This window comes from Lissotriton helveticus, chromosome 7, assembly GCF_964261635.1.
Source record: "Lissotriton helveticus chromosome 7, aLisHel1.1, whole genome shotgun sequence".
Taxonomy (NCBI): domain Eukaryota; kingdom Metazoa; phylum Chordata; class Amphibia; order Caudata; family Salamandridae; genus Lissotriton; species Lissotriton helveticus.
The window spans coordinates 244,063,885-244,090,665 of record NC_136068.1 but is presented as its reverse complement, the minus strand read 5'-3'; positions in this window follow the sequence as shown (position 1 = coordinate 244,090,665).

The following is a 26,781-nucleotide window of genomic DNA, read 5'->3' as shown; positions in this document are numbered from 1 at the left end:
CATGACCCAAGAGTATTTTGTGTAGAGATAATTCACTTTTCCTTTCAGGGGTGCTTCCAAGACTCATTAGAACTAACGGCAATGGATCTGGCCATTTGAAAGTGGATACACAGACTTTGGCCAATCAATACCTCAATGTTCCATTTAACTGTTCGAATACCCCCAAAGCCTTGGGAAGATAACTACAGTGCAATCTATTTTCCACTTGAAGAGCCACACACAACATTTTAAAGACCTCATTATTAAAATCGACCCCTTGGTTAGACTCAGAAACCAGAAATATGAATGGTGAAATGAGTTAGTGTAACAGCAATTTAGCTGCAGTGAGACTGTCATTTCTCCATTTGGGTAGACTTCCATCGATCTGGAGGAAATGCACACTATAACTAGGACATACCTCAGCTCATTAGAGACAAACATTTCAAAAAAGTCCAACTGCATCCTATTAAGCGGTCTGCCTAATCTTCTAATATGGCTAAGTGTTACCGGGTTCTCCTTCCTACCTTAATTTGCGGACATGTAACACACCAATGGCATAGCTGTTAAGCTAAAACTCTGAATTGAGGATTAAACCAATTCTGTCAATGAAGCCTAACCTTTGCATCCCTTCCAATGTGGGCAGGACCATGGATATGTCGTGTCATGGGAAATAACAAACTGTCTGGCAACCCTGGTCTTCTATTTGCTGAAACCTCATTTGAATATATCTATGTTAAAAGTGCACAATATTGTGCAACTTCATCCACATATCGATCTGTGAGCTGCACATTAAACTACTGCAATTTCTTGGGGCAACCGCAAAGCCTCTTATAATAATTTTCCCTGTTTCAGGGCAATTAATTCTGACACTTGTGCTGAGGTAACTCATCAAAGCCTGGAGGCTTCTATCACTTCTTGAAATGCGCAAAAAGCATAGGATGTTCTCAAGGTCCCCGCACTGTCTCTTAAACATGAGTTATCTACAAAGATTACTTAGTTGGTCTCACCAAGAGTTTAATCTTTTAAGTCTGGTCTTGACTTGGTGCGTGACTCCATAACAACTAGGGAGTCAGGCAACCATAACAATATAGCTGTATTGAGTGTTTGACACCTTTTCAAAGCAACAGTATTGGCAGCAAATATTTTGTAAGCCTTCTGTTTGTCAAATACTATGTTTTGGTACAAGTGAATAAAATGTAATCTCTGTAAGAGGGTATCCCTTTATTATGCTCTCACATCACTCAATTGTGACACCAACTGTTGCAACCGTTTTAAGGCAGCTGGACAGTCCTACAGGAACAGTGTCAAAGATATTTGAAAAAAATCCCACAGGTATTTGAGAGTCTCCACGCAACTGAGTAATCACTGAGAGTGTGCAGCCCTCCCTTGCACTGCAAAACAATGTGAACATTTTACAGTAACCATGCATTCCTAGTGCCTAGGCACGACAGAGACTCTCTTTTTGCTCTAGGAACACTTTCAAGCAATCACTGTCCCCTGAAAGCAGATCAGGAACATCTTTGTGCAACAGTGACAGAGGCTTGGCCTCTAGCAAAAAGTTTGGTATCCATTGTCTACAGTAGCTAATAATCCCTAGGAACACCCTGACTTCTCTCTGAGTTTGGGTAGGTACATTTTCTGAATTTTCACTATTCTCCCCTGTGACAACTTTCTCATTCCCTTCTCAATGAGATGTCCCAAATATAGGACTTCTTTTTGACAGAATTTTAGTTTGCCTGGGGGCTCTTTAGGTTTGTTCTTAGCAAATTGATTTAAAAGAGAAATGTTGTCCTGTTTACAGGCTTCCTGCATACTTGATGCCACAAACAGGTCATCAATGCACTACACAAGAGCTGAATTGCAAGGTATCTGCAGAGTTTCAAAATTATTCTTCAAGATCTGAGTAAAGATCAGAGGACTCTCTGTGTACTCCTGTGGAACTCGTCATCATGACAAAACCCAATCTCTGAATATGAATGGGATCAGGAATTGACTGTCCCCATGCAATATCATTTCCGACCTTAAATATGGTTTTAGGCAGGGTAGAGGGACAACGGACCAGTGTGCAAATTGTAAATGAATAGTTGCTTGATACACAATAGCCAAGGGGGGAGTTTGTTTCTGGCCTTTGTGGACCTCACCTCAGCCTTCGACAGAGTAAAAAGATCTCAGCTGTGGCCTTAACTTATTAAATTGAGTGTAGAGCATGAGCTAGTGGCATTTTTGCACTGTCTTCATTCCAATCTGTCGGCCTCAGAGAGGTACAATGAAGATGGTAGTTTATGAGCTCAGTTGGATATAAAAAATCTATATGAGACAGGGATGCATTCTCGCCTCCCCTGCTGTTTACTCATTATATAAATCAATTGGGTGCCTCTGTTATGGCCGCTCGTAGAGACATGCCAAGGGTAGGCGATAAGCTAACACCAGCACTATTGTATGCAGATAGTGCAGTCCTAATAGCCAGGAACTCAGTGGGCCTTCCGCACCTAGTGGATGCCTTCTTTGGTTTTTTGGACTCTTTGGACCTCTCAAATAACTTCTAAAAGTCGCTTTCTATGGTGATTGGGAACAAAAATATGGGCAGGAAAATATTCAGTGGAAATGGGGCTGAGCTGACTGAAGTCTATTCCTTTCCATGCTTGGGTATACTCTTCGATGAATAGGCATCCTGGCTCCCGCAAAAGTCTCTGAAAGAATAGCCTACTGAGAGCAGTGGAACTGACCACACCTTTCACAAGGAGATTAGGAGCAAAGCCAGTGCAGGCGCTGGTTAAGGCCTACTCAGAAGAATGTACCCCAAGGCAAGCTACGGTTGTGATGTGTGGGGCCACAAAGAGGGCAGAGAGCTTGCGATAATGGAAAATACTTTTTTGAGAAGTCTCCTTGCAGTCCTCACAAGTATGCTTTCCTTTGTGGTCCATGAAGAAATGGGCACAGGGTATCTCTCAGATCTGATCGCTCTGGCTGCTGGAATGCAATGACTCAGAAAATGTATGATAAGGTGCAAGCGCTAACTCGGTTAGTATTAAATGACTGCAGAACACTGGAGGGTGGGCTGGCTATTCTCTTGCTCAGATATGTCAAAAATATGATGGATGAAGTGGTCTGTTCAGAGTTATTTCATAATCCCAAAGCGATTAGGAAAAAGGATTTACTGGAGGTAAAGAGCTTGTTGCTTTTGTTTTTAGCAGTGGAAAGAGAGGAGAGCGAGCTCTTGAAACCCAAAGTGAGATTGTATATCCTGTTGAAGATGGGTCCAGCAATATAGCCCCACCTGGTGGCAGTTAACAATTCATTCCATCTTTTCTTACTGATGAGGTTCAGACTCAACCAAATAACACTGGCTCCTAGCAGTCCCTAAAGGATTTCATAAAATGAAGGAGCTGACCACCTTGCCATGTGATAACTTCTTAATACAGGGGACAATGCATTTTTTTTCTTTTGCGATTTTCATCAGGCACTGAGGTCCCACAGTATCATTTTCCTGCTAAAAGATAAGAATTGACTGCAAGCAAAACAAGCAGTGATATACTTGCAAATGCTACCGTTTACTTTGGTGTGTTATGGTTGTGCAAGCTTCCTGGCAGGCACAATCAGAGCCAGGAAAACATTAGCCAGTAGGGTGCTACCACGCTCAGCGCCGATAAACCCTCTTTTTGTGCTGAACCAAAAAAGTTGGCATAGCTGAAGAATTTCTCTTATGTGCAATTATGGCCTACTTACACCAGTTAGAGATCTTTAAGGTGGGGTAGGAAGGTGCAGTGGTTTTCACCTTTGAACAAAGAGCACATGATGATGAGTTTCTTTTAAAGCTGATGCTACCCTTAGATACAGGGCTTTTAGGAATTCATAGGAGTCAGTGGCACTTTATTGAGCAGAGCTCACTAAATATATATTTTGCACTAGTTTTTTTTAGGAGAAAATGAATCCTCCCTGACCTTGCTTTTAACTTAGGCTGCTACTTACCGGTTGCTAATTGTACGAATAAGTTTGCTAACGGATGAACACTTGATCGATTTGTGAATATTAAGGACAGTCACTTATTGTAAATTTGATTTTAATCCTAAGTGCCTGTGTGCATATGTATACTCACTGTTTTAAAAAATATATATATGTTTTCATGGTTTAGCTGTACACCGAATAAAGAATCTTGATTGATTGACTGTCGATCCGGCAGAGATTCGCAACAGTAAACCATTCTGCAATGCGGGGAATTTGAAATAGTATTGTTGCTAAATTCAATACCACGGAACAACATGTTAATGTTAATGTTAGGCTACATTTATAAAGCGCACTGACACCGGAGGTTTCCTGGCGCTAAGATTGAAGTTGGGGCAGGAGGGGGAGCTAATGAGAGGTTGAGAAGAGCCAGGTCTTTAAGCCCTTTCTGAAGCTCAGCAAGGTGTCAGAGGTTTTAATGTATAGGGGGAAGGAGTTCCACAGCTTGGGTGCCAGGAAGCTGAATCTCCGGCCGCCCAATTTTTTTAACTTGATCACTGGGGAGGTGAGAAGATGAAGGTGGGCCGAGCGGAGATTACGAGTCGGACGGTGTGGGTTGATGAGGGATTTCAGGAAGGACGGGCATTTAGTATGCAGTGCTTTGTAGATTAGGCATCCAATTTTGAAGGCAGCCCTTTGTTCGATGGGCAGCCAGTGCAGCTTGGCCAGGAGAGGTCTAGCAGATTGCCATTTGGGGACTTTACAAATAAGTCTTGCTGCCTGGTTCTGCACCATCTGGAGACGGTGGAGCAGGGACCTGGAAAGGCCCCAGTAAAGGGAGTTGGAGAAGTCGAGACGGGAGAGAACGAGGGAGATGACAATTTGCACCAAGGCCTCGTGAGAGAGCAAATGAGTGATTTTCCGGATTTTGCGAAGCTGGAAAATACTAGCAGAGATAATGGCTCCGACGTGGGTTTTCAGGGAGAGGTCTTTATCAATGGTGACACCCAGACTTTTTACTGAATTCGAAGGAGTGGGGGCAATGCCCAGTTCAGCTGGCCAGAATTGGGGTCCCCAGTGAGTAGAACTAGAGCAAGGCAGGAGGAGTTCCGTTTTTTCCGGATTCAGTTTAAGCTGATTAGATATCATCCATTGTTGGATGTGCAACATTACAGCCTGGGAATTGGATATCGCATCCGCGATGTCTAAGGGAAAGATGATCTGCATATCATCTGCATAGTTGAGGACAGTGCAGTTCCAGTTGCTAAGTGACTGAATTAGTGGACGAAGATACAGATTAAAAAGTAGGGGTGACAGGGAAGATCCCTGAGGGACTCCGCAGGTGGTGGGTACCTGGGTTGCAGTGAAGGGGCCTAGGTGGACTGTCTGCACTCTGCACGAAAGGAAGGACTTAATCCAATCCTGTGCAGGGCCCTGGATGCCTGCTTGTCCGACACGGTGGAGAAGGATGTCATGGTCCACCGTGTCGAACGCGGCCGAGAGGTCCAAGAGAATTAGTGCCTGGGAGGACCCTCTATCGGCATTCTCCCGAAGAGTATCAAAGACTTTGAGGATGACTGCCTCGGTAGAATGGGCAGGCCTAAACCCTGCCTGGTTGGGTTCCAAGAAGCCGGAGCTCTCAATGAACGCGGACAGACAGGTTGTAACATGGGCCTCCAATAGTTTGGAAGAATAGGGTAAAAGAGAAATAGGCCTGTAATTGGCTGGGTTGGCAGGGTCAGCTCCAGCTTTTTTTAGGAGAGGAACCAATATGGCCTGTTTGAACGCAGAGGGAACCGTGCCAGTGCTTAGGGAAGTGTTTAAGAGAGGGAGAATACTGTTTGGTAGGGCAGAGAATACTGCCCTGAGGACCGATGGGGGACAGCAGTCCTCGGGCGAACCAGATTTAGTGCGGGTTGTGAGCTCAGTGAGAGTGCTGGGAGTAATGGCTGGGAACTGGGTGAAAGTGATAGGGTTGAGGGGGGAAGAGTCGGAGGAACTAGGGGGGATGGATAAGGGGATGGCGTTCTTGATGTCAGCAATTTTCTGAACGAAATAGGTGTTGAGCGTATTACAAGTGTCTTGGGTTGGAACCTGGGTGGGAAGATTTCTTTGGTCAGAGGAGAAGTCATTCATGATTTTAAAGATTTCTTTAGATTTGTTAGGAGCTGAGTTGATTCTTTCGGAGATATGTGAGGCCTTGGCTTTGATGATAGCACTTTTGTATTCATTACGGGCTTTCACATACTCCGCACGGTTCTCTGTGGAGTAGCCCCGTCTCCATTTGCGTTCGAGGAGGCGCAGCTTCGATTTAAGGGGTTTGAGTTCCTCAGAAAACCAGCGGTGGGAGTTGCCACACCTCGTGTGAGCAAAGCTGGTGAGAGGGGCGAATTTATCACTGGCCGCTAACAGCCAGGTGGAGATTACACCTTCCATAGAGTCGGTACCGGATGTAGGATAGATGGTGGGGCAGGTTTCGGCTGCAAAGTCGAGGAATCCCTGGGCGTCATAGGAATTCCATTTGCGGCATTGTCCACCAGGAAGGGTAGGGGCCTTTATGCTCCCTTTAATAGTGATGGTGACCTCTATCAGATAATGATCTGACCAGAGACAGGGGGAGATGTTGGGGCGGGACAGGGCAAGGTTGTGGGTCCAGACGTGATCTAGAATATGGCCTTTAGACTGTGTCGGTGAGGTAATGTGCTGGGTAAGGTTCAGGCTGGTCAAAGTTTCAAAAAGCTCCATAGCGTGAGGCCCCGCACGATCGCTGTCGTACCAATAGTTAAAGTCCCCAAATATGGCAATTCTGGAGTTATGCGTAAGCAGGTCAGCTACCTGTTCACTCAAAGATAGAGGAAAAGATGGCATCGACAGAGGGGGACGATAGAGTAGTACTAGTACAAGTGCACCACCAGCGGTTTCCAGTGTGATGACTATGTTGTCAGTCCCAGGTAGAGTGAGTGAGGCAGAGGTGAGAAATCTGATCTCTTTATGGATAATGGCCGCTACTCCACCTCCAGGGTGTTTCAGAGGGCGGTTGACGTTAAGAATATAGTAATCTGGAGGGAGGGCAGCTAAGATGTCCGGATGGGAGTCTGAGGTGAGCCAAGTTTCGGTGAGTAGCAATACATCAGGTCTGTCCGTGGTGAGCAGGAGGAATAAGTCGAGCTGATGTTTCACCATAGAGCGAGTGTTTAAATAAAACACTCGGGAGGTGGGTGTCAGAGCTTAATACCCGTGGGGGCACTTTGGGATGGGGGTGACTGATACTATGGCCAGGTCGAGTATGAGGACGCGGGGGGTGTTTAGAAATATCGAGGAGCGCTGTGCGTTCAATTGCATCAGGTGGGACCGAAGGGGTGGGAGACTGCAGTTCCCTAAGTGCACTCGCGGAGTAGGTGATAAAATGGCCAGGGGTCCTGGCCCCTGGGCCCGGACGGGCGCGGACGGGCGAAGACGGGCTCGCCTTTGGCGCGCCTTCGGCGCGCCGCCGGCGCGCCCGCTGCGCCCGTCCGCTGCGCCTCCGGGGTATGGACTCCATTTTTATAGTGGCCGGGGGCTTGAGGGTGGGAGGGGCCTAGCGCTCAACTGGTGTCCCTGTCCCAGCTCCTCACGCAAGATGGCGACCCTCCAGGCAGCGTCCAATCGGCTGCTGGGGGTAGAGTCAGGCAACAACTACTAGTTCTAGCCGTCCTGAAATGCCTTAGAAGTTCGGCTTTTGGGGAGCTAATGAACCGCTGAAGCTGCGGTATAGTGAGAGCTAATCAGGGCACAGAAGTCAGTGACTCGGGCAGAAAATACAAACAATTTTTAAAATGCGGCGAATATTAAAACAGCACAATGATTTTAATTAAGTCCCGGCTTTCCGCCTCAGGACGATATTTACGCGCTCCTACACAACAAACTTCAATCAATTGGAGTGAAGGGAGCAGTGCTTTTTGTAGTGGCCGGGGGCGCGAGGGTGGGAGGGGCCTAGCGCTCAACTGGTGTCCCTGTCCCAGCTCCTCACGCAAGATGGCGACCCTCCAGGCAGCGTCCAATCGGCTGCTGGGGGTAGAGTCAGGCAACAACTACTAGTTCTAGCCGTCCTGAAATGCCTTAGAAGTTCGGCTTTTGGGGAGCTAATGAACCGCTGAAGCTGCGGTATAGTGAGAGCTAATCAGGGCACAGAAGTCAGTGACTCGGGCAGAAAATACAAACAATTTTTAAAATGCGGCGAATATTAAAACAGCACAATGATTTTAATTAAGTCCCGGCTTTCCGCCTCAGGACGATATTTACGCGCTCCTACACAACAAACTTCAATGTGACAACTATGCACATTTTTCAAAGATCTTGTACAATTCAATACTTGCTTTTGGATTTCTGTAAACCCATTAACAATTAATTGCAAGGACTTCAAACAATTTCCTTGTTTTAGCATGTTTTCACACATTGGTGTTATTCCAACCACTGTGTCTGGTGTTAGAATATATGGCAGTGTTCTCTGGAACACTGCATTTGGTTTTATTGTCATTTAGACTGGTTCTACACCTTTGGTTAGTACAATGTCTTCCACTGAAAAATCCCTTACTTCTGATTTTTCAGTATGTCTTAATTCAGGAAGTAAATCCTCTACCATCCTTACCAGATATAATCCTACAGCTGTTCCTTGCTAGATCATTTTGAATTCAACGTCTTCATTATGCATTTTAAATTCAATACTAGCCGGTGTATGGTAAATCATGCAATTTAACTTGCATAAATGATCTCTCCCCAATAGATTGACAGGATTTGACTCAAATACCACAAGCTGGTTATCCCCCTCAAATTAAATTATGTTTACATGTGCTTTCCTTAAAAAATGATTAGTTATTTGTTTATTTGTAACACTTACAACTTGGACTTCTTTCCTGAGAGGGGTAGGACTGGAACTTCCGCTGTTCTAATAGTGGAACGGGAAGCTTCTCTGTCGATAAGAACTGACACTTGTTGGCCGTTAAATTACCCTTCTACAAATGGTCCACCTTGGTCTACTGTAAGACTGCGCCAAGTATGCAATCATCCTTCCCATACAGGAACCATCATTGGGAATTGTCTGAAATGAAACTCTCATTCCCCAACATGGGGAACTATTAGAATTGGTATTGATTTTTTAATCGATTTGAATTTGATTTTGATACTTGATTCATATTAAATCTGGGATTACCAATATGTTGTGGGGTCATCAGAATTTGGGAGACCTGCATCATTGAGATTTGTGAATCTGATTGCATTGGCATCTGCATTCATTGGACCGGAACCTGAATTGGAATATTTTGCATTTGCGTTTGATTTACCCCTCTCATTTGCCCATCACCGCTCTCTTGATTTGGATTTTGTCTACATTCCCTATTCTAATGCCTGAGCCTGTTAAAATAGAGACAAAGATTTAATTTCTTCAATGTTGCAAAGTCTATACCTGAATTTGGATCAACCAGAACACCTTGACCTCTACCCTATGCAACACCAACTGAGCCTTCCGGGATGTGACCTCCAACCTGAAAACGAACACCTTGCATTCTGCCAACATTTCCTCCATGCAATTGATTCTGAAGTCCATTTTGAGACAGCTTAGTTTGTGCTAACATAAACCTCTCCTTAAGTCTCTTCTGCCTAATTTCTTGCTCATCACTACAGTATTTTGCATACCTCAAGATCTCATTTAAACATTTTGGGCCAGATGTACAACCCTTCCAATTTGCGAGTCGCAAATTGCATCGTTTTGGGACTAGCAAATAGGAATGTACAACAGTGTCCCAGCTTTTTAAATAAGCAAAAGACACACAATTGATGGACGGAATGCAGAACAAAACAAAGCATTTATCCCCAGTCAAGAGATCTAGGTTAAATCCATCATTCTTTTGCTCACTATGCCACCCTAGTTTAGACCTGGCCATATGCAAATCAGTCTTGACCCTGTACCTCATGGGAACAATTCAGCCCGAACTGCCAAACCAGGTCCTTCCTGGACCGGAACAAGCATCCCAGGACCCGTTTCAGGGTTTCACCCGACTTCAGCCAGGATAGTTTGATTCCAGTGGCACAGTGAGCCCAGGACCCACGTCTAGGCATACCTGGTGCACTTAGGGCAAGAAAGCAACAGACACACAATTGATGGACGGAATGCAGAACAAATCAAAACATTCACCCCCAGTCAAGAGATCTGGGTTAAATCCATCATTCTTTTGGTCACTATGATAGAGCGCGCCGGTCACTCGACTTATAATTTTATCATATACGCGTCGGGCCCATAAATTCAATTCACCATATTTATTAATCGGGTAACCTTACACTCTACTACCAGTAACCCTGTTCCTTCCTATTTATTTCCTTTGTACCCGACTTACCAATCCACTGCCATGGGTACCTATGATTACGATGAATCAGGGAGCTAGCTGTAAAAGAAAGGCAGACACTAAAAATACAAAAATCAGAAACTATAATTTGCATTCATATAATGACCACTGACTCGGGAAGTTTTAAAATCTTCATCTAGTTTTCATCATCTTCAGTAAGCATAAGGATCACAGTAAGCAAACTGTCTATAACTAAGATTATAAAGAGCACATATCCATACAGCAAGTAGATAAGACCAACCATTTATGAGTCTAAAGGAAAGGTAAGAACAGGGAACATACTAATATAGGTTTCAGCGCTTTGACTCAGTATGATGTATAAAGGATGGGAAAAAGAGGGAACATACTAGAATTTCACAGTGAAATATTTCCCCATGAAGAGGAACTTTAGGTAAAGTAAGAATGGGCCATGCTAATAAGACGGTGCAATTACTTGAATCGACTAAAGGATGGGTAAAGAAAAGGAACATCTATATTGTATGAACAGTATATAGAACAGTACTTATAGGATGGGGGAAAAATTGGAACATGCTAGTATAACAACTATAATTTCCCATGACATGTGCTCTTCTCCTAACAATGGCTAATACATTTTAATATACAATTGTTACAAATGCAGTACATTTTAGCTTCGTCCTGCTGGGTCGCAGGTCAGTTCTCATGAGCATCTTGACTGGGGCTGCCAGCTGGCTGAGTTCCACTGGTACAAGGTTTTCTTCCCTCTGCCAGGGTGACATGCGCATTAGGGACTTCTAAGATGGAGTTTCATGTACTTCCCCGGCCCAAAAGACTCGCCATATGAAAAGTAAAGGAAAACAATTTAGAACATAGAAATAAATTAATACACTGTATACCAGGAATCCCTATATGACTCCCCTTACTTTATTTTAACTATAGCATTAAAATTAGTGCAAAACGAACAGCAGTGCAAAAAGCAGCAGGGCAAGCTTCGGCATGTGAGAACACAAAGCGGCCATTTTTGAAGCTAGTGCGCAAGCGCAAAGATTCCCACCAGAACTGCGAGTACGTCACGTCACGTGAGTGTGACCAACGCGTGCGCAGAAGAAATTCCCGCCAAGCAGCGGCCATTTTAGTGGCAAGCGTATTATGGTTAGTAAACACATATGCAAGCGTCTCTGGGACACCCCAAATGTCAGAATAAATGGGAAATTAGTGAGACAAACATATTGATTTAGTTTATTATAGTTATTCGAGGTTCTTGAATACAAGCAAGCCACTTTACGTGCGAATTCTTGCTCCATCAATCCCCTCTTTGATGATATTTTATATCATCACAAATCAAAAATAGAATCAGATGCCAACTTTCACAATTTGCCCAATTCAATTTCATCAAACATTCGATTCAGTTTTTCCTTGGTCTCTTTATCAGGGTGAGAATTTTTCACCCTTTTATAAATCTGATTATTCATTTCCTCTAATTCAAGTTCATCCAGATTTCTTTTCACTCCTCTCTGGTTCACAGTGTACTTCTTTTGGTGTTTTCGACATTTAGAACAGATGAATATGATGAATATAACTAAACCTATTCCCGCAATTGGCATCAGTACTTTAATTAGAAAACTTCTACCTAAATTAGCAAACCAATGGCCTATGGCAGATAGACCATCAGTAAGTCTCTTCCAGGCACTGTCAACCTCCAGTGATTTAAGCTCTTTTCCCAAATTTGTAATGTTCCTCACATACCTTTTTAATTCTACACTTTTATCTGGTATGTAGGTGCAACAATGTTGCGCTTTCAGCATTCTGCAGACTCCGCCCTCTTTTGCCAATAGGGTATCAAGAGCAAGTCTGTTCTGTAAAACCATTGATCTGACTGCAACCATTTCAGTATTGACCATCAGGAAACCTCCAGCAGTGTCAGTAGATAACCGATCTACTACTGTTGACAGTTTGCAAATTCTGTGTGTATTCAGAACCACTCCCACTGTAGGTATCAGTGCACTAAAAATATCTCCTACAATTTCACCAGCACTTTCTCTCTTAGTGCGTACTAATTGGTTAGTTTCTTCAGTGCTTCCAGTGATTTTCCCCACATGGTATATCTTTGGGAAGACAATACCAAAATTGCAACTCCCGTACCAATGGTCGGGCAATTTGAAGTAAGCCTTGTTCCCACAAATAAAATAAATTCCAGGAAACACAGGCTCTGTCCCATCTTTGAAACCCCAACCTCCAATGACCTTGTAATTATGTTCGCATTCACTGGAACCAATGAAAATATTGTTATAATAACTAGTCATTTCTCTTTTAAGACATAGTTACCCCTTCTTCTCGAAATCCAGAAGCATCGCAGCATTAGCTCCACCATTTGGGGTGCTCCCTATACTCTCTGCCCATTTAGGAACTTTATGGTTTTTGTCTTTGGCTTTCTTTTGGAAACTCTCTCTTCTTTTCTCTACCATGTCCAGAAATTCCTTTTCCTTTTCATGTAAAGAACAGGTCAGGTTATTTTTGTGTGCATCATCTATATTAATTTTTCCTACAGTTAGAAAATAATCACTCATGTATTTAGCTACATCTCTAGTCGTATGTACAGGATTCAGGTTTCTTCGAACAGGAAGTTCAGAAAATGTCACGTCAGAGTTTGAATAGTAATACTGTAAAGGTCCTCTTTTGTAAAATAAGCTAGTTAGTATACTACAGGAAATTCCATAAATTAACATAGGTTAAGGGCAGGTGATGATAAGTCACGCCTTCAGCCACAGAAGTAGGTAGCTTCATGCAGACATAACAGTCATTTATTTCCATAGTTTTGACATAATGTACTAACAGGTTTGCGAAAACGTTTAAATGAGTCTTGTTCTTAATTTTGTTAAAGTGTAATCATTCCTCATCTGGTGCTTCTAAATCTATTTGTCTCCGTTTCAGGCTAAGTGGTTTGTCCAATGTGTCTACTCTTCGTGGTGTAATTCTAGTGTGCGTTTCTACAGTGTCATCAGGTAAGTTATTGTTTGGGTATAAACTCGGGTTTTTGCTCATCATAGAAGGAACAGTTATTGTTAGTCCTATCCAAAGTATCAGTACTAATGCTACACTACATAAACATACTTGGCAGCATGTTTTACAACAACTTCATCTCGGTCTCCCATTCTCAGAAGAATCAGACATTTTTGCTCAAAAGAAGCTTCAACCCTTCTTTGTAACTCTGCACAACTTGCTTACTCGAGTAACCTTTCAGGGTGGTTCTGCTTCTTCGTCAGTCTGTTCATCAATCAATTCTTCGTCACTTTCAGTACTTTCGTCACTTATTTCCAGATTCTCAAATTCTTCCAGTACATAGTAAGTCCATTGAGGGCTCGAATACTTGTTGTTCAGCTTTTTGATGCAAGCACTTCTTCTCCTGTGCTTTGTCACCACTGGGTATGTTTGACTCAAGACCTCATTTATTTGTTCAGGCTCCTCGGTTATCGTCTTCAGACGCAATCTCAGCCCTTTAACAAATCTGGGTACAGAGTCACCTTTCTTCAGTCTTTTAACTGGCACTGTGTCTTGGCCTTCTTCAAACACCCTTTTGTTTTCATTCAGTTGTGGCACACTGGGATCAAGTTTGTCTTCTGTATTATTCCCTAACTGACTAGGTCCAGGTCTTTCATCTGTTTCTTCTGCCTGGTCCCTAAACTGGCCTTGTTCAGGTGTATGCTGATTTTGACTTTGATCTGTTTCGATTTCTTCTTCCTGAACACAATTGTCTAGTCCTATCTGTTCCTGTTCAAGCTCTTCGAACTCTTGATTTTCTTCTGCATGAACTTCCGCCCTAATTTCTATCTGTCCCTTTTCTGGTGCAGGTGTTCTTGGAGGAGTGTCTATTACCTGCTCTCTCCCTACCTGGTCCTCCTCAGAATCGGATTTAACGTGGATTTCGATTATCTGAGTAGCTTCTTCTTCACCTGTCTCGTCCTCACTATCCCACTGTCTATCTAGTTGAGCTTGACTCCTGGTTCGTATAGGGTCGATTGTCAGATCGATAAATGGAATCCAATCTTCTTGACTGGAGCTCGGTTGTTCTTCAGCTACTTCAGGACCGATCTCTTGGGATCCTCTAGCTGCGCAACCTTCAGCCTCAGTTTCGTCAGGTTCAGTCACTTTCTTTGTGTGGCTGGCATGGATCCAGCGAGGTACTCCTGCACACTTTACAGCTGTGGTGGTTACCAGGATCACCTGTCTTGGCTTTCCCCACCTGGGTTCAAGGCAACTTTTCCGAGTGTGCTTCTTTATTACGACCCAGTCACCTGGATTCAGGGCATGTGCTGGAGTCGTTGGCCTGGCGACGTCTTCTCCCCCAACCTGGCGAGAGATAGAACGTACTTGGTCAGCCAGCTCTTTACAGTATTCCAGTACCAAATCATCAGATATACTTATTATTTTGTATCCTGGCACCTATGCTTGCCGCATTGCTCTTCCCATCAGGATTTCATGGGGACTCAAGCCCGTGTTCCGATCTGGAATACTTCTGAGTCCCATCAATACAAGAGGCAGAGCATCTGGCCATTCCAGTTGAGTGTATTCACACATCTTTCCCAATCTTGATTTGATTGTGCCATTTATCTGTTCTACCACTCCAGAAGCCTCTGGACGATATGCACAGTGCAGTTTCGGAGTGATTTTGAATGCTTCACAGATTTGACTTATTATTTCATTCTGGAAATGACTTCCTCTGTCAGATTCAATTAAGACTGGGAAACCGTAACGAGGTATTAGTTCCCTAAGTAACAATTTTGCTACTGTGATGCTGTCATTTCTTCGTGCAAGGAAAGCTTCCACCCATTTTGAAAACAGGCAGACAATGACAAGTAGGTATTTCATTCCTCGACAAGGGGACAACTGAATGAAGTCAAGCTGTAATCTAATAAAAGGGCCTTCTGCCTTTCCAATTTTTCCTGGTAACACTATGGTTTTCTTTCCAGGGTTAAATTGTTGGCAGGTCAAACACCTCTGGCAGAGTGCTTCTGCTACGCTTCTGAATTTTGAGTTGAACCATGTTTAGCGGAACATGCAAATCATCGCATCTCTGCCTATGTGTGTGTTTCCATGGATCAGCCTAGCCATAGGAGCAAGCATACAGTCTGGCAACACAGGCATATCATCAAGGTAAACAATGACACCATCTTCATGCCTCCTACGACAATCCAAGTTTCTCCATCTTTGCCTCTCCTGTGGGTCTGCCGCTTCCTGTAAGTCTCTCACTTCCTCCCATGTATTCACTCCCTCTAGCATCAAAAGTTGGCAGCTGCTTCCGTTTCCCCCAACCTTTATATTGATTGCCATTTTGTATTTTGCACAATGTTGGGCTAACTGGTCAGCATATCGATTACCTGCTGTCACATCGTCATCGCCAGATTTGTGAGCAGCACACTTGACCACAGCCAATTATTTTGGTAACTGGATTGATTCCAGTAAATCCTGCACATATTTTCCATTTGGGATAGGGGTACCTGAAGAAGTCAGGAACTCCCTCTGTAGCCATAATTGGCCAAAGTCATGCACAACCCCATAACCATACTGGCTATCAGTATATATGGTTATTCTCAAATTTCTCCCAAATTGACAAGCTTTTGTTAATGCAATTAATTCGGCTATTTGAGCAGACTTGACTCCATATAAATAGGATGCTTCCACTGGACGCTCTAGACTGCACACTGAGTAGGCAGCGCTCAGGCCACCGTCCTCATGTCTCATACATGAGCCGTCTACTAACAGCTCATGATCTTCACTGTACAGAGGGCTTTCTCTGATGTCTGGGCGTGGTTTGGTACTGAACTCAGATAAAATCAATGCAATTATGTGCAAATTCCTCCCTCACTTCCTCTGCAAATGAGATGGGCAGTAAGGTAGCTGGATTCAGAATGTTACATTGCTCGATGCTTACATTTCCTGCACCTACAAGGATTTTCTCATATTTAGTCAGCCGACTAGGTGAAAGGTACTGGGTTTTTGTCATTGTCAGTAAAATTACAACAGAATGCGGAACATACACAGTTACTGAATGTCCCATAACAATGGACTCACTTTGTTCAAGACTCATGCAAGTTGCAGCTACAGCTTTCAGACATCCAGGTAATCCAGCTGCTACTGGGTCCAACGTGGAAGAAAAGTATGCCACTGGACGTCGAGTCAAACCATGAATTTGGGTCAGGACTGAAAGTGCACAATTATCTCGTGTGTCACAGAACAGTGCAAAGTCTTTTGAGTAATCGGGCATTCCTAAGGCAGGAGCAGTACAGAGACAGTCTCGTAATTTTGTAAAAGCTGTCATGCTTTCGTCATCCCACTCTACAGGGTCACTTGCTCCTTTCTTTGTCATTTTTATTAATGGTTTTGCTAGGACTGCAAATCCCACAATCCACTGCCTGCAGTACCCTACAACTCCAAGGACCATTCTGATTTCCTTCTGGGTATTTGGTAATTCCATGTTTCGAATTATCCTGATTCTTTCTGAGGTGACTTTCCTGATACCTCTCTCTATCTGGTGCCCCAGATATTTCACTGATATGGTACAGAATTGTAACTTTTCTGGTGATACTTTATGCCCCCCTCACCTAAATGGTTCAGCAAGGCAATGGTGTCAGTTACAAAGTCTTTTCGACTTTTAGACGCCACCAAGAGGTCGTCTATGTATTGCACCAAAACTGACTTTCTGGGCAAAATTAGGGTCTCAAGGCACTTTTTCAGAATCTGATTAAAGATTGAGGGGCTTTCTGTATACCCCTGAGGGACGCGATTCCAGACGTACACGTGACTGTCGAATTCAAATGAGAAAAGAAATTTGCTGTCTGGATGCAATGGAATTGAAAAGAATGCATGACATAAGTCAATGACGGTAAACCATCCAGCATTCCATGGAATTTGATACAGAATCACTGGAGGATTTTGCAAGACAGGACAGCAAGGAACCACAATTTTGTTAACAGTGCGCAGGTCCTGTACTACCCTGTACTTACCACTAGGTTTCTTGATTCCAATTATGGGTGAATTACACGGACTGCTCATCACTTCCTGAATGATATTTGCTTCTAGCAGTCTTTTTATTTCAATCGCAACTCCTGCTTTTACTTTTGCACTCATTGTGTACTGTTTAATATTTGGGTATACTGCATTTTCGTTTCTGGCTATATTGATTGGATCAACATTTTTCATTAATCCTACATCTTTTCCAGTAAAATCCCATACTTCTGGTTTAACTGTTTCTTGGAGCTCTTCAGGTAAGTCTTGTATTGTCAGTCTTTTAATTTCTGAGTCAGGTCTTGCTAACATTAGTTTGTAAATTCCATCTTCGTCTGGGGTTTGAATTTCAATGCCATTTGGTGTGCAAAAGATAGTGCAGTTCATTTTGCACAGCAAATCTCGTCCTAGTAAGTTTACAGGACTGGAATCACAGACAACAAACTTATGCATTTCTTTAAAATTCCCAATTTTGATCTCCATAGGTTTTGTAACTGGGGTAGTAATTAGCTGATTAGAAACACCCACTACTTGGATCGCTTCTCCCGAGAGGGGTAGGTTTGGAACGTCTGCTGTTCTCACAGTAGAACGGGTAGCACCAGTGTCCAACAGAAAGGTGACATCATTTCCTTCAACCTTTCCTTCAATGTATGGCCCTGACTGGTCCACCGGCAAGGAGGCGCCAAGCACGCTCTCCTCGTCCTCCCCCCTCAGGCACCGTCAGTAGGTGTCATCACAGAGAAATGTGTCATTTAACAGAAATTGTGAGGTTGCTGCATTCTTATTTTCCCTTACTTCCCACACTTCGGTGTCTTCACCCTGCTGAGCTTTGCTCCTAAGATTTTGTCTAGGTGCACGAGGCAATTGATTCTGTTTTACCTGTTGCTGGGTCTTTCGTGGTTTATCATTCTGCGTCTGTGGATTTAAATCAGTTAGTTTTACATTACTATTCTGCACATGTGGACACTCGTCTCTCCAGTGACCTATCTGTCCGCACCCGTGACAGGGGAACTTCTTTTTGGCCTCTTCTCTGCTCATTTTTACTCTGGGCTTTCCCCCACCCCCGGGGCCTTGATTCTGATTACTGGTCAATTTATTTAGCTGTTGTTCCTGTTGTTCTGCCAATTTTACCGGTGCCCACATGACCTTTCCCTTCAATGCCTTTCGTTTGTCTGCCATCTCATCCTCACAATATTTGGCGTACTTCAGGACCTCATCAATTGGTTTAGACTGTCAACAGATTTTATTGTCTTCGATACATTGTGAAATCTCTGGTCTTAACCCTAGCACAAATCTATAGATGAAGTGGGTCATGTCCTTCATTTCTATGTTATCCAGACCACTGTACGTTTTGAACACCTGTAACAGTCGCTCAAAATAGGAATGCACAGTTTCATCTCTATTCTGGGTAGTTCTGTCTATTGGGGTCCAATCAGTTTCTTTTGCAGGTACCTTTCCATTGAGATGCAACATTACCTGGTTGTACTTTTTCATTACATCTGCAGAAGGAGCCCCTGTGTTAGGGTCCCTCCGGAATTCCTAACTAGGCCAATCAATAGCAATTTTGCATTCTGTCCATAAATCTACGGGAACTACAATGTCAAAGAAACCATCCAAATCTTTCCAGAGACATTTCTGAACCTTCACAAATCTCTCTACCTGTCTGTACCAATCTGCAGGGTTTTCTCGTAATTTGGGGAAATCATTGGTAAAGGACACAATATCCTGTCGAGACCATGGAACATGTACATATTTTCCACCTGGCACTTCTCACATAGGATATAACTTCTCTGCCTTGTCTGCTTCTTTTAAGACATACTCTGAAGCCATTTGTTTTGATCTACTGTCTTCTTTTTTCTTGGCCCACCTGGTTTTCCACTTGTCTAAGTCCCCCCATTTTTGCAACAGGTTCAACAATTCTCTGATCTGTAACTTTTTCCCAGACACATTCAAGTTTTCCAAATCCTTGTCTGAGAACTCTGCTCTGTAAGGTTTTTGCAACACTTTGGATTTACTAACGTATATTCCCATGCTAGCTGCGGTGTCCATTAATTTCTCATGATATATTCTAGTATTTCGGGTTAGACTTTTACAAATGAACAACAACTCTTTCTCCGTTAGGCTGTTCAGTCTGTCCAACCCAACATTCCCAGCTGATAGTTCTTCTATTTCTATTCTTAGTTTGTAAATATCTAATGGTTTCGGCTGAGGATTTTGTTTCTCTAATTCTCGACTCCATCTCTCAATTTCTTCAGGAGTCACTACTGTGGCACTTCTAGTACCAGAAGCTGACTCAATCTGCACTTCTCCTGAATTGAAAGGAGTATTCTCCCTCCGTGAAACCCTTTCTGGTTCCCTTATCGGTAAATCCATCAAGGAAATCACAGATTCACATTCACTTTCCTGGTCATCTACAATTAAGGGCTCTTTTCTCGGCTGCACTACAGCTGGGGTAATAATCGGAGTCTTGGGACACCCCTGTTTATCCCCGTACAAAGGAACAACTGGTCCAATAGTTACTGGAATTGTCAAGGCTTCAGGACTTGTATTTAGTTGGGAAATTTTCTGAATTAATTCTGTTCTCTGTTTAGCTATAGCCTCTCGCTCTCTCTCCTGCAGTACTCTTTCCAGGCTTGTTTCATGTACTATTTGCGGAGTCAGGGTTGGAGTATAATTCGGGGCAGTCGGATGTGTCATACTTGGTCCCTCACCATAGTTAGGTTTCAGGAATGGATTCCCTGTGCTTAAAGGTCTCGGCTCCTCCTGATAAGGAGGTATTAGACAGCTGTCTCTTGTACTTACTGGTCTTGATCCCTCCTGGTAAGGGGGTCTTAGGCAAGCATTCCCTACACTTGAGGATCTGGGTCCTTCATCATAAAGAGGTGGATTCTTCATTAACAATTCCTCCGAATAATCATCATCTGAATCCCCACCGGTCATCAAATGTTTTGTTTTCTCTGTCCTTTTTTCTCCCATTGGGGCTTCTAGGGCAATTACAGGGTACAGTCCTTCTGTTATCATGTTCTGTCTCCACTGCTTCATTTTTTTCTCTTTGGCTTCTCCATGCATTTTCGGGTACCATTTACTTATTCCCTTGTCAATTCTAGGTCTATCTCGTTCAAAAGCCTCTATTTCCCATTCTTCTAAGGCCTCATATTGCGTTAGTCTGGGATGTAAATCATTCATTCGGGTTCTCAAATTGAACAGAATCCGGCTATTAAAAGTACCATCTAATGGAAATGCCAAAATTCCGTCACTTTTAGTATATTCCGCCCAATTTTCTAACCATACACATGTGTGATACCCTTTGTCAAATAACATGAATGATGCAGGAGTATTAGGTGGTGGAATAACTATTCCTTCTCTAGTTTTGATGGGTTTATCCTTCTTGAAATAATTTTTAACTTTGTCTACTAAAGTCATTTTTCTCTTGCTTCCGTACATATTATAAGGTCTGCCTTTTAGCATCTGTTCTTTAGCGAACCCTAAGTATTTCGGATCAGGTAAAAATTCTGGATACCAAATATACTTCGCAACCCTAGATCGTGTGTGAATGCGTTCTTCTGTTTACTATGTTCTTCCAATGCTAACACGTCTTTCAATTTTCTTAAACCAATCAACTCTGTGGTTGCAAATAATTTCGACCAATGATTGCGCTACCTTTTCGTGAGACAAGTTCCCACGCTTCGGCACTTACTCCTCCTTTATAATTCCGCCACAGCTACACACCCGCTGTCTTGACCAATACCAGCGCGGCACTGAGTGACGTCAGGGCAGCTCCGCAACTGACTCCCTCCTTCACAAGGTAAGAAACGCTTCGATTTCTACCTTTTAAAGTGCAAGTGCTCTATTTATTTTACAACGTAAACACATTCGCCACCGTACTCGAGTGTCTAGAAAGAAAAGATTTGTTTCACTGCAAGTAAACTTCTTCTATTTACTTTTCAAATACTGCGAGTAGATCCCTTCTGCCTACTCTTCACACAAGCATTAGTGAACCTGCTACTCCTTCGACTCATCCACTTTGGGATATATATTAAGCCAAAAGTTTCACTAGTGAACTCCTTTGCTATCAATCAAGCTTAGATGAACCTGCTACTCCTTCCGTGTGACCCTTACTAGGTTATATCACAATAGAAGTTTTGCCAGCGAACTCTTTGCTACCATTTATTCAAACATTTATTCAGTAAACCCTAATTAGTGCTTCCAGTTCTGCCTAACCTGCACCAATTTTCCTCGAGCCACTGACCTCACTGCGCGATGGATTCTCCTCACCACCCGGTATTCTTTCCCCCGGGGATTCCAGACAAACATATAACAAATCACTAACGAGTTTTGTTAGAACACATATCAATATATCAACAAGAAAAGCAATTTAAAACATTTCATAATTTCTCAAAGCAATAAAACATCAATTGTACATTTTAATCGATCGATTAGCAGTAAAGTTTTCACAACTAGCAGCAAATAACCTACCTACCTATCCTAACTAGTCCCTAACCATAGCTCTGCTACCAGAAAGTTACTGAAAGAGCGCGCAGGTCACTCGACTTATAATTTTATCATATACGCGTCGGGCCCATAAATTCAATTCACCATATTTATTACACTCTACTACCAGTAACCCTGTTCCTTCCTATTTATTTCCTTTGTACCCGACTTACCAATCCACTGTCACGGGTACCTATGATTACGATGAATCAGGGAGCTAGCTGTAAAAGAAAGGCAGACACTAAAAATACAAAAATCATATACTATAATTTGCACTCATATAATGACCACAGACTCGGGAAGTTTTAAAATCTTTATCTAGTTTTCATCATCTTCAGTAAGCATAAGGTTCACAGTAAGCAAACTGTCTATAACTAAGATTATAAAGAGCACATATCCATACAGGAAGTATATAGGACCAACCATTTATGAGTCTAAAGGAAAGGTAAGAACAGGGAACATACTAATATAGGTTTCAGCGCTTTGACTCAGTATGATGTATAAAGGATGGGAAAAATAGGGAACATACTAGAATTTCACAGTGAAATATTTCCCCATGCAGAGGAACTATAGGTAAAGTAAGAATGGACCATACTAATAATCCGGTGCAATTACTTGAATCGGCTAAAGGATATATGTACGATTTACTAAAGCAGAGAAATAGAGAATGCAAATGTTGGGTTCCCTCGGCTTTATATTTACCTAGAACGGTGTGAAGACCAACCCTGGCCACGGGTCAGTCAAGGACAGGAGAAACCCCAAGGAAGGACAGTCGCCAGTAGGCCAGCAGGTGCAGAATGGACACCCCAGGACAGGACAGGAAAACCAGATTAGGATCAGGACAGGATCACCAAGGTAAGACCAGCACCCGCAGTTCGGCAGCAACGCCTGCGCTACACCCTCTCTGCAGCTATCAGTCAGAACCCCGATTGGGTTATCGAATTCCCCAGCAAAGTGCTCCGTCAGCACTTAAGGTTTCCCAAAACCTCACTTGGGTCTATGGAAATTACGGACAGAGTGCTCCGCAGCACCTCTGTAACCGTCACCTATTAAGTGCGTTGGGTCAGTGACAGGTCAGCTATTCGGACAAGTCGGACAATTTCTCTAGCTAAACCTCGGCTAGTTATACTGTTTTCGGGTCAGTGTACCACCCCCCAAATGTTGCAAGTGTAAGAATCCACAATTTCGATTGGTCCTCAAGTAGGACCGGTCAACACACCAACCAGGATTAAGCTTCTACAAGCCCCAATTTGCATCTTCTGGGACCGCCTATTGAATTTGGGGTTCCCATGACATGCGCTCTTCTCCTAACAATGGCAAATACAATTTAATATACAATTGTTACAAATGCAGTACAGTTCAGCTTCGTCCTGCTGGGTCGCAGGTCAGTTCTCATGAGCATCTGGACTGTGGGTGCCAGCTGGCTGAGTTCCACTGGTACAAGGTTTTCTTCCCTCTGCCAGGGTGACATGCGCAGTAGGGACTTCTAAGATGGAGTTTCATGTACTTCCCCGGCCCAAAAGACTCGCCATATGAAAAGTAAAGGAAAACAATTTAGAACATAGAAATAAATGAATACACTGTATACCAGGAATCCCTATATGACTCCCCTTACTTTATTTTAACTATAGCATTAAAATTAGTGCAAAACGAACAGCAGTGCAAAAAGCAGCAGGGCAAGCTTCGGCATGTGAGAACACAAAGCGGCCATTTTTGAAGCTAGTGCGCAAGCGCAAAGATTCCCACCAGAACTGCGAGTACGTCACGTCACGTGAGTGTGACCAACGCATGCGCAGAAGAAATTCCCGCCAAGCAGCGGCCATTTTAGTGGCAAGCGTATTATGGTTAGTAAACACATATGCAAGCGTCTCTGGGACACCCCAAATGTCAGAATAAATGGGAAATTAGTGAGACAAACATATTGATTTAGTTTATTATAGTTATTCGAGGTTCTTGAATACAAGCAAGCCGCTTTACGTGCAAATTCTTGCTCCATCAACTATGCCACCCCAGTTTAGACCTGGCCATATGCAAATCAGTCTTGACCCTGGGCCCCTGTGCCTCATGGGAACAGTCCAGGCAGTGGTCCGTGGGATCATTGCCCATTTGAAATGGGTGGTAAACTGCGAGTGTTTTGCTGCCGCAATTGTGGCCGCTAAGCAATCTTACATTGAAGTGCGAGTCGATATTAGGAAGGGACGACCTTGGCACGCCCCTTCCTAATAACGACTCCCAAACCCGATTTTCAAGTCGGTATTAGGTTACCGACTCGCAAAATGGATTTGTAAATAGGGCAGACCTATTTTGCGGTCGCAAACGGGCCGATTTCCTGTTTGCGAGCGCAAAAAATGGTCGTACATCTGGACCTCTGTCTGCTAAAAAATCGCATTCTGTTGTATATGCATACTGATCTCTGGTTGCAACCTAAGAATGAACTGTGGCATAAAACTCCCTATAACATCCTTGTTTAGATTTTCTTGCCCACTATGTTGTTTAAACACCTGCAACAATCATTCAAACCAACCATGCACTGATCCTTTAACTTCTTGGGTAGATCTATTAATCTTTATGCAGTCAAATTCTCTTGCTGGAACTTTTCCTTTCAAGAAGGTATTCATCTCATCATACATTGTCATTACCATAGGTAAAGGTGCACATGTACGTGCATATCTTGGCAGTTCAGTACATGACCGCACAGCTACCTTCCATTTGGCCCACAGATCACTCAGTACTGCAACATCAAAGAAAGTATTCATGTCCGTCTGCAAAATCTTTAAAATCTTTACAATCTGCCAACTTGTGTATACCCCTGAGCGGGATTCTCTCTTAACTTTGGAAAGTTCATGAATGTTGCAAGATCACCTCTGATCCTCGGTGCATGGAAAAACCCTCCATGTGGTATTTCTCACATAGGAAAAGGTGAAGTCTCATCTTCATCTGGGGTTACTGGGGGTGACTTACCATTCGCTTCTGCAGTGTCTGATTGTTTCTTTTTCTTTCCCTGTTTCTTTGTCCACCTGCTCCCTAATCTGTCAAAATTGCTCCATTTGCAGGTGCACTTTACCAATACAGTAAATGTAATTTAACTCCTGAAGACCGCATTGTCAGAACAGCTGCATTATCTAACTGTGCCCTGAAGCTTTTTTGTAAAGGAACAATCTTGGAAAGATCCACCTGTTATTTTCCTGCCAATTCAGATAATTTGTCCTGGGTGGCAGCTGCACATCTTGTGATTACTTTGCTCAAATATATCAATTAATTTTCCTGATATTGATACAGGTATTAAATGTTTAGACATCCTCTGATAATCTCTTCTATTTCCACCATCAGATTTGGTACATCTAAGGGCGTCACTCTTTCCTGGCTAGTAGCTGGTCTCTCTGTTTCTCCCACCATTCTCTCTGCAAACCATGGAGGTAAAATCCCACTGTCAAATGGTGCTGTCTCTTCCTGTGCAATTGTTGCTGTAAAGACAATTCTTCTCTCTTCTCTATGTGGTGGTGTCCAGGCAACTATATGTGAATTTTGCGATGTTGAGATGAACCCGGTTGTAATTAGCCCTTCAACAGCATCTTGAACAGTAGGATTCTGAACAATATTTATAGGTGCAGTTGCAACTGTGACACTGGCACAGGAATAGTCACAATAGAAGCAGTAACACCTGGAGCAAACACTGTAGGGGCTGCTCCAACAGGTGCAGGTGCAATCCAAAGTGTTGGAAGCAGTCTTTCAATCTGAGTTGTATTTGGATCAACAGCAGCTGTAGTCACAGTAATACTAGTGGTTGTAAAACACCCTCTGTGTTTACTGTGGGGGGGCAGATATGACGGTGGACATGAGCATAGCAAGGAATATAAAAGGTTGTGCCTTGAACCAGTGTCTGTTTTACTTGCAGCTTCCTCATCATCATTTCCCTGGTTTTAACCATTGTTGTATACCTCCTTCAACTACACATTTCCTCCACCTCTGCTGTCCTTCATCCCATTGAGAATCTGCATAATTTAACACGCATCTCTTCACTCTATTATGGTACTTTTTTTACTCCTTGGCATGAACTGCTTGCTCCCAAGCATTTAATGCTTCATTCTGTGTAGATCTAGGAGGTGGCTTCATTTCATATAACTTTTCTCTTAGATACTCAATAATCCTTTGCTCAAAAATACCATATTGTGGCTATTTGAATGGTCCTTCTTTTTCAGTGATCTTGCACCAGTGACAAAGCCACAAACATGTATCAAGCCCTATATTGGCTGCCAAATAAGCAGCCTGTGTATCTTCAGGTGGAGCCTCTTTACCCTCTAGAACTGGAACTCGGACATCACCCCTCATCAAATCTCTTTGGGCAATAAAAAGTGTAATGATTGCAAGTATTCAACAATAAATGAACGGTAACCAAATTAAAAAATTTACAACAGTTTTGAACAGGTTACAAATCCATATACATCAATACTTGTCTACGGTCCTGTCACAATTTTCTTTCACAGGCCTTTCATGGCTTAATACTTGATGACTCGTCAACTAATCCTAGTGCGGCACTTCACACCAACTGACCTATATCAGCGCGACACACTCTGACATAATTCTTCAATACTTGCAGCGGTTCACCCTCCTTTACAATTTTCTCATACAGGTATTCTACAACTCTAAGTGAGCACAAGGATCAAGTAACTTTTGCCTGCTCTGCTAAATTATTCAAAGTAGTTCATTCAGATGAGAAACAATCAGAAATAAAGTGTTAACACTTTCAGACTTCCTTACACACATGTACACATTAATGAAATCTGACCAGTGGAAAATCACTGTGGTTGATATAGTTTCTCCTTTGTCAATAGTTTCCATGAACACCAATCAATATTAGTCCACTCACAACAAATTGTTTTAGTCCCCATCTCAATTTTGCAGTCAATGATTCCTCATGAATCTGCACCACCAACCTTAGCACACAAATATTACTACAACTTCAACTTATCTCTGGATCGTGGACTACTTTGATTCTGATTATAACTTCAACTGGCCAGCATCTAAGAGCATA